The sequence below is a fragment of the Antrostomus carolinensis genome, unplaced genomic scaffold (assembly GCF_000700745.2).
Source record: "Antrostomus carolinensis isolate BGI_N321 unplaced genomic scaffold, ASM70074v2 scaffold13651, whole genome shotgun sequence".
Classification (NCBI taxonomy): domain Eukaryota; kingdom Metazoa; phylum Chordata; class Aves; order Caprimulgiformes; family Caprimulgidae; genus Antrostomus; species Antrostomus carolinensis.
In genome coordinates, this window is record NW_010294899.1 from 16,242 (window position 1) to 25,542 (window position 9,301).

Genomic DNA, 9,301 nt, shown 5'->3' on the forward strand with positions numbered 1-9,301 from the left:
AGGAATGTACCTAACTTTACAATCCATTACAACAGCTGTTAGTTGCCTTAACTTCCCAGTGTAAGCACTCAGAGCAAATTTTAGCAACACCTCTCCCCTTATTTTAAGTTAAAATAGATGAATTTGTCTTAAACAGCTGAACAGTTAAAAACTCTAACATACAGATGCATGCTTTGCACACACACATGTCATACTTTGAAGACCAATACTCTGGTGGTCTAGTCAACAGTCATAAATTAAAGCCTACAAAACTTGGAAAATGAAAAGCAAATCATCAAGATGGCAGTTTCTGCACTGTCATTTTCAGAGATGTTGGGCTTCCCAAGAGGGTGCAAATCAACCACCAGTTAAACAAGCAGTAATTACCAGCTTCAGTAAGGAGCCAGGAATCATCAGTAAACTGCATGTTGCAGAGAAGCTTGCAAAAATAAGTTATTCATCATTCAGTTTAAGTATTACACTCAAGTCAGCCAGAGAAATCTGCAAATCACACTGCGAGACACCAGCAAAGTTTGGAGGCAGATAAAAACCAACAGTTCCATAGGGAGGATTTTTCCCTGCCTGCCAGTGCTTCTATAGCAAGGGGAAAAACAAATTCTCTTAGCTGATAGCCGGGACCATGCTGTGAGGCATCGTTCTGATACGTTTCATAGAATAAGCAGTGCTGGAGTGGACTGATACTTGGAACAAAATGCTTCAGAGAATACCTCAGCTAGAAGATGCTCGTAAATGGAAAGAAACACTGCTTACTAGGAAGCAGTGATGACAGAGGGTCAGAGAAGATGCTCTCCGTGCCTCCTAGCACTAACCCAGGGCCCCAGAATACTCCTAGTGCAGACTATATAGGTGGTATCGTAACCCTATATTGAGCCCGCATTTTCCTCTCAGAACTAGTATGACCTTTGCAACCAGCAGAGAAAATTCTGACCTACGTAACTCCATCCTGCCAGCACCAACCGCCCTTGCAGATAAAGCTAAAGACTCCACAATATGCTTTTCCATTTTCTGTACCAGACTTGTCCTGTACGTTGTTGAACAGCTGTTACTCTTCATCCCTACTGCAGATCTCTGTATACAGCTTGTACATCAAACAGTGAAATTCAGAAATTACTTCTAAAGCCTGTTAGACACAAAGCAATGCTGACCTACAATATCACCATGCTAGTTGTTTAGAAAACCAGGGTATCAATAAGAATTAACTTTACTACAGCCACTGCAGCTTTCAGATACACTTTTATTTGGCCACACACTTCCAAGTTTCAGTCCAACATGTGGTGGTCAGTCCTGAACTTGAACACAAGCAAAAAACCACTTGCCTAGACTTTAGGAAATGAGGACTACCAGGATTCACTTGACTGACTTAGGTCCGAGTGCATATTGTACTCAACCCGGTTCTAGTTTGTAGACGCGCACGGTCTGTACAGCCAGAAAGGGAAAGGCACACAGCACACTCTACATTAAAAGAACATGAGTAGTCTGACATTTCATGATCAAAGACAAGAGATTCTCAGTTGAAGGTTGTCTGACACATGGGCACAACAGGGTGTTTCTTAAGTACTTTCTTGTTGCACCCAATTGTGCCCAAGTGTTTTCTACCATGTAGCTTATAATGGTTAAGTATAAAATATTCATTAACATTATTAAATATTAGTTTGTTTGAATTTATGAGAGTTAAAACACTCAACTGCTATACTAAAGCATCAACTAGGAAAATTGGTCTAATTTAATACTCTGTAGAGATGGGAGGGAACAGAGAGAAGAAATTTATGTTAAAACACAAAAAAATCAGAGACCTTAGCTTTGTGCCTGTTGGAACGCGAATCACCAATCCCAAGGAGGGGTGAAACCCTGCTTGTTTCAGTCATGCAAAACTTGAAATGGGCTTCAGCAGCAGTATAGCATGAGAAAGCAGCACCTCATTCCCTCACCTGCAACTTGATTATCAGTCTTCAATCAAACAGCTGTTGGATTTACAGAGCTAAACCTAGCCACCTCCTCTTTGATCAGCTTCTTGCTCAGAGGCAGAGGCATAGAGGAGAAAGGTCGTGTGAGGCAGGAGCCTATTTTTAGAAATTAAGAAACATTTGGGGAAAGGGATAGAATTTGGCAGGGCAAGATACGTGCTCCTTTGCACTTCAACTTTCATCTTCATATGTAGGCCTAAACCAAAGCCATACAGAAGACATGTAAAAAGCAAAAAAGCCAAGAGAAATAGCAATAGAAACCCTGGGGCAGTTACCTTCTTTCATGAAACACAAAGCACATCAAACTCAGCTACAAGCACAGTTCGCTGAATATTTCTTTCAGTAGCTTGCAGTAGTCCCTACACAATGAAGGTTCCTTGGATGCAGGTGACAAGTATCTACTGAAGGGCCAAATAAGCCATGGCAAACACCATATGAAAGACAGAGGACCCTGTACCAGCAGATGACCCATCTCAGGAGCACTATCTTAGACACAGACATAATCACAGCTACTTTTGCTCCTTGCTCTTGTATTGTATCAGCAACCCTGAAAAACTGAGAGGACAGAAGATAACATTTCTATGGCCAGAGATGCAGCCACACTAGTATAAATACATTAATTCTCAAAATTTCTCATCTCAGGAGCACAATGTTGTTTTCACAATGTCTATCACCATCTTTTTTTTTTTTTTTTTTTTTTTTAAGTAATACCGTCCTGCTGGGCAAGTACTTACAACTGTATAAAAATCCTGTTTCCATGGATAGCATTTTAGACAGGTGGTCTGGTACTTGCTCAGCCCTGCAGGTATGTGACCTTGATCATCAGATTCAGATGTTCCAAGAACTGGAAACCTCATTTCTCCCTTTTTATTCTATTCTATCTTTCATATGCACCACTGTAGCTTGATTATTGTTTCCAGGTGCATAGAGGAACATTTTGGAGAATTTTTTGAGGAACAGCCTGAGAGCAGGAAAAGAGTACTGCTCTCATGTGCAGGAAAAAGATGCAAAGATACTGGTTTATCTTTGCTTAACAACCAAAAGGCTGCTATTACCTGATATTATTCTAATTACCATAAGATGGAAAACTGTTCCTGCTTATTAAATTTCTTCTAGAAACAAAGAACTACCCATGAAAGCTCTATTCATTGATTATCTCCATGCCACACAGCTGTTGATGACTGGCATGTTATCTAGTGGTAGCTCAAGGAGCCCCTAATAAGCTTTCAAATCTTACAGAATCTGTCTGTAAGGAAGCTAGAGTAGATTGATGCTGCTTTAAAAATGAGCTCCCTATTAAATGAATCTGTGATGGGGCTTAGGAAGCTTTTCTAATGATTGGCAACAAAATTTAGTTCTTCGTGGCCTGAAGAGTCACATTAATGTGAAGGATAGCTTCAGCTTGTGACTGTTTTTTATTTCTTGTCTTAGCAGAACACCCACTTTGAGATAAATCTGGATGTCCTTCAAGTTCAAGCTGGCTGCCAGGGCAGTGCCACTGTGAAGTGGGAAGGCACGGAACAGCCATGCCTCGTGTCAGCTGTGGCCATCTGCGACTGCCAAGAGAATAGGGAGCATTTGTGAACCAAGCCTTGGAGACAGTGGTGAGTTTTGCTGAGCCGTCCCTGTTGCTGGATACTCCCTGGGATCCTAAAGTGAAGAGGCAATCCAAGAGACTGTGAAGGACCTGACTGAGGGAGAACTTTTCCAGGCTTCCAAGGAGAGAAGGCTGGCTTGTGGTTTCCTGGGCAAAAGAGGCCGAGGCATTCACTCTCCTCTGCGTACTGCCTACTTTTTTTTTTTTTGTAAAGGCAAGTAAAATAACTTCTCTTTCTTTCAGACCACCACCCAAATTCTCTGTGTTCAGCCTCTGGGCATGGCCAGGAGAAAGCAGAACACTGAATTGTAAGGAAACAATCTAAAATTGCCATAGGATCACAACTGTCCTTGCAGTATGCATCTTTGTCTCTTCTAATAATTAAAAGGATTAACCTCCTTCCTTGTATGCTTAATTAATCTACATATTTCTGCATGTATGTCAATTAACATTTTTCTCCAGTTCCCCAGTGCTTCTCACATCTTTGTCAATAGTAAAATCAGGGAAGATTTTTATTTTACATCCTCTTCTGACCTAAAACTACCTTTTAGGCTGCAGTGTTACCGGGTCACTGCTATTTGCGTGCTGTGAAGGGCGAGCATACCATCACTGCAGGACCTGAAATTTAAAAGACTACTGCCAGTGAACCAGTTCAGTCAAGGAGATTCAGATTGAGTCTCCAATTAGCAGCTGTAAACACACGCACTGCACCAATGTATCAATGAAGGCTGATTCAGTTTTGAGAGGCCGCCGGCCCCTGGGCTGCCGAGCGCTGGCTGCAGGCCAGCGAGATGATGGCTTAACGACAGAGCTACGTGCAGAGCGTGAGGCCACCGGCCATCAAACGCAAACTTTCCTCCAGAGTACGCTCGCAGAGAGGCTGCGGGGGGAAGAGGGGGAAACCCAGGCTCACGCTGCGCAGACGCTCAAGGCACTTCTGTGTTCTGCTTCTTACCAGTCTCCCTCCCCCTCCTGCTGCACACACACACTTATTTCCTATACTTAAAAAAAAAACCAACCCAAACCTCTGTTTAATTAAATTTTAGTGTTATTTTAGCCTGTTTTGAAGCACTCTTTCATCACCCAGAAGACTCTTTCAGTCCCCTCCTCTCCCCCAAGAATCAAACCTGGACAGCTGCACTAAGGACAAAGCATCCCTAGCAATCAATGCAGATAGAGAAAGCATCCCCTCTAATGAGCCCCGGGGGACACGGTGACAATCACCACCGCCCCACAGAAAAGCATATTCACAAGTAAGGGCAGGCTCATTAAGGAAATCTGTAAGGACCACCTCTGGATGTTCAGGTTCTTACTGGGGAATAAAGGTATGGTAACCAGCACAGACGTACTCTGTGGAATACCCTCATCTGTGTGGTACAAAGATAATTTCATAGTTCCTTAAATATCCCAGCCCTTCATTCTTTGTCAGCACTTCAGACCTTTTCAGTTCTGCTACTAACCACCAGATGATTACACTGCTTTTTTTCTTCCTGCAACATTTAAAGAACTCTACATATTCTGAGGCTCTTGTGGTACGTGCATAAAGGTCAGGAAAGTTGACCACAACCCAGGCAAGCTGTGTTTTGCTGGTGTCAGAGTTGTCCGAGCTGCCCAACATCCCTTTTTTGCTATTATTAATTTATTTTTAGCCCATGGGCCCAGGGCAAATCAGCCACACTGACCATGAGACTTGTATGTGCTCACGTATGGAATGCAGCACCCCTAATGCTTCCCGTCAGCGTTTCTCTTTGGAGGCTCACAGGGGGCACTCCAGGTATCCACAGGCAGGACATGACAAGCCACCACCTCAAAGCAAATGTGCCAAGGGGACAGGGAGGCCACTGCCACTGTGCAGGACACCCCTCATGGCCTCGCACGCTCACACCATGGCAGAGACAGTACCACACCAGGGAGATGTTTTTCTTTGTCCCCTTTGGCTCAGTGAAAGTCTCTCTTGGCTACCAGAGAGGGAGGCAGGGTTTAGATGAGTGCTGTCACACTTGGCAGGTACCCCAAATATGCCTCAAGGGTCCTCCCAAAATTGTCAGAGCTGGGTTTCTGAGGCTGCTAAGGCATTACTGCACCACATATTGAGATGAACGGTTCTCAAGTGTTTGTTATCACAGCAGTAGCACCAAATTAAGGCTAATTGATGAGACCAGTTAACTCCTATGTTAACTTTGGAAGGAAGCCGCCTCACTCACCTCATCACCCATCTTTTGTTCCTCCACCACCATTTCAGAGGACCTTGCCTAGCTAACAGTATTACTCCTGCACAGGATTTTGTGGAAATGAACATTTATGGATGAAACTCATTAAAATTACCTATAATAAATTACCATCAGATAAATTTCTGCTATGCTTAAACACCATGCATAGCCTTTGCCTGCACACCAAGTTGTACTGCTGTGACTACAGGTGTACGTTACAACACCACAATCTCTCTAGTGCAGCTGCAATTAAAGGGGATGAATCTTTCCACACAGGAAGGGAAACAAGCTACTCGGATTCAAGGCAATTTTGTAATAATATAACTATACACCTGTTCTAAGGTTAGGCAATAAAACCATATTAGTAAAAAAATAAATTCCTCTAAGTGTTGCAGTGCCTGCCCTCCACACCATCTACACAGCTGGTACTCGCACCAGTAAGATGTGTGTACACAGAAGCTGGGTAACTCTGAACGCAAAGAAAGCACACACGAGTACAGACACCCACGGACACAACAAATTGAGCTCCAGCCTTACATCTGCACTGCTTAAAGCTCTTCACAAAAGCTCTCAGCTCACAGAGAAGGAGGCCCGGTCCTAAACCCAGCTGCAAGGCAACATCAGACTCTGGATTTGAAAGCAGGCTGCTGAATTCCCACTTTTTCCACTGGTCAAACCTCTCCCATGGATTTCTGCTGCCACCACCTGACAGAAGAGACCAACCCTACACACTGGCTGCATCGCTGCCACAGGCTTCGACTGGCCAGGGGGATACAGCCATGCCTAAAGGGTGTCCTCCCCAGCTTCACCTCCTGCCCCTTCCCACCTGCTCCTCTGCTTCACTGCAGTTCCCTCTGCAGTCCTACCCAGCCACGTCCACTGCTGCTCACTGAAGCAACGGCCCTTGGCAGGTTTCTCAAGACCCAGTTCAGGACTGGGTCTTAAAGTAATAACCTTCTTTGGCATTTAAGGTAGTTTTTGCAGGAAGCACAGCAACTGTTGAGCAGGGAGGTGGTCTCTCTGGTGTGGGTTCAGGATGTTTCCTGAGGATGCAGAAAGCCTGGAGAGGTCTTTCTGGCTCTGTTCCCTCCTTTTTCCTCTTCCTCTCCAAAACCTTTCCTCTCTGGCAGCCAGTGTGACCAGAGCAGCATGTAGTGGGAGCCACGGCAGGGGCAGCTGGGGGTGAGCCAAGCTGGAGGTTGGACAGGGGCTGCTCTCCCAGGATGTCAGCTGGTCAGGCAGCCAGAACAGGCAGCCCTCACCTCATCCTGTCCCTCCCATTCCCTGGGATGGAGATGGCAGCCATACAGGCATGACAGGCTGCAGATGGGGGTAAGAAACCCCTTGGTGAGGGGCTGCAGCTGGCTTTGCTAGAGGTATGGAGCACAAGTGCTTCTCTGCAGTGGGAAACACAGAGGGAGAAGGTGGCGAGTCAGAGATACAGGGGTATATAGGCATATTTAGGTGTGGGGATGAAAGTGGTACTGTATCTGCCTATACCTGTGGTCACCATTGGCACAACTGGTGCCTTTCCCAACTGCAGCCAAGACACTGCACTAATACAGCTCATAATTAACAGCAATAGCTTCTCCAAATGGCAAGCAGTGAAACAGGCTTTTAACCAAGTGCTAGCAAAAGATAAAAGTAAATTAAGTTAAAAAAAAAAAACACCTGTATTTGTTTCAGTTGCAGACATCTTAAGTGTAAAGAAACAAACAAAAAAAATGACAATTACATTTACATCCTCACCAGGAAATTACCACTGCAAGTGTCAGACTGGCACTGAGCCTTTAAGTCACCAGTTAGACATCAAGTTATGTATCGAGAAATATAAAGGCAAAGTGTACAACCTTGACACTTCGGCCTTTGATCACTACCAAATGTGGAATTATAGCGAATTTGGCAACGAGGACCAGCATTCACAAATCCTCTCATTGCTGCTCCATGAAGAGGAAGCCTGTAAAACAGTTAACCAGGCAGTGACCCTTCCTGTTGGCCTGCTTCAGAGACGCCATGCACATGCTCCACAGACAACGGAAGACAGAGGACAAGTTAATTTAGGGAAGGGGAAACATTGGCAAATACTATAAAGAACAGACTTAACAATACATCCTGGGGGCTCTGTTCTCTTTGTGGACATCTAGTCACAATGCCATGGTTTATATGCCATAAGAGCAGGACATGTTACAGCATTTGCAGTGAAGCTTCTCCTTTTTCCACTTCTCAAACCACTTCTGCCAGGTCCCCTATGGGAAATCAGAGGGGAGGGCACAGTTATACATGGTCTTCAGCAGTAAGCACAACACCCTAAGACTGTTAACAATCTAGGAACAGGCAAGTTGAGGACTAATTGACACTTCCCCCCTCCTCTTCTTTTTTTAAGTATCTTCTCTCCCAAATTCCCCTGGTTCTGCTTTCTTTTTCTACCCACATGGCCCAGCAAGGTGGTATATGCAAGAGGCTTTTGTCACTCCCTGGAGCCTCCAGACAGTCAAGAGGTTCCACACCAACACCCACCACCTTGGAGTCTGCTGCCTGACAGTGCCTCACACCCCAGGCCCTTCCCATTCAGGGTGGTGTTCCCCAGCCTGCACTAACCAACACCTAATTCCCTGTATGCATTACTGGAATAACTGCTACTGTTAAAGGTACAAGACTGGTTTGCCACAAGACAGTCAATTGCAAAGGTCAGATAAAAATCATGTCTATAAATTCCATCAAGTAAGGTTTCTTGCTCCCTCCCAAGCCACCATGTAAAAGATTGCCTGTATTTCAAATCTAAGAAAAAAATGTAGATCAAGACCAGGGATGGCACAAGATATCACTGCAACTTTTCCTGAAGTTTTCTAAACATATTCTAGCATAGTCTAAGCCAAGCACCAAAGGATGTGCTTCAGTCCCATCGATTTCAAAGAGCCTTTAAAAAAAAATACTTAAGTGAATTGCTGAACTGGAGCCAAAACTTTAAAAACATTTGCCTTATCAATTTGTAAGAAAAATTACAGCGCAAGAAGACATAAGCAATGATTAATTATTATGACTTACAGACAAGAAAAATGCAAACTTATTTCTTGTTTGGTTTTTCAGGTCCAAAAAGAAAGCACAGAAAAGAGTCTATTGTGACCAAAGGATTCATATGAACTACATACACACAAGACTTAAAATGGTTATCTTTTTGCTACAAAGCAGGATGCAATTCTCTGACGTCTGGCAAAAGACGTGGCTACCCTGCCATTTCCAGATGACAAAGCCTTGGATGAACTGTTTCCAGTCTGCGCAGATAGCATGTTCTGCTGTACTCCTGCGACTTACGCTATTCACTTTAAACTGGGTGGCTGGTGGCATGAACCACCATGTAAACCTCCATGGAACCATAATGGTCAGCAAAACCTCTTGCATTACTTTATTTATGAGAAATCAGAGCAACAAGTAGCTTGTCTGATCAGCTGTTTTCTATTAAGTGCATTGCATGGTGGCACTAAGTTTCTTTGTCTACTAATCTTATCAAAACACAATGACAAGAGAAAAAA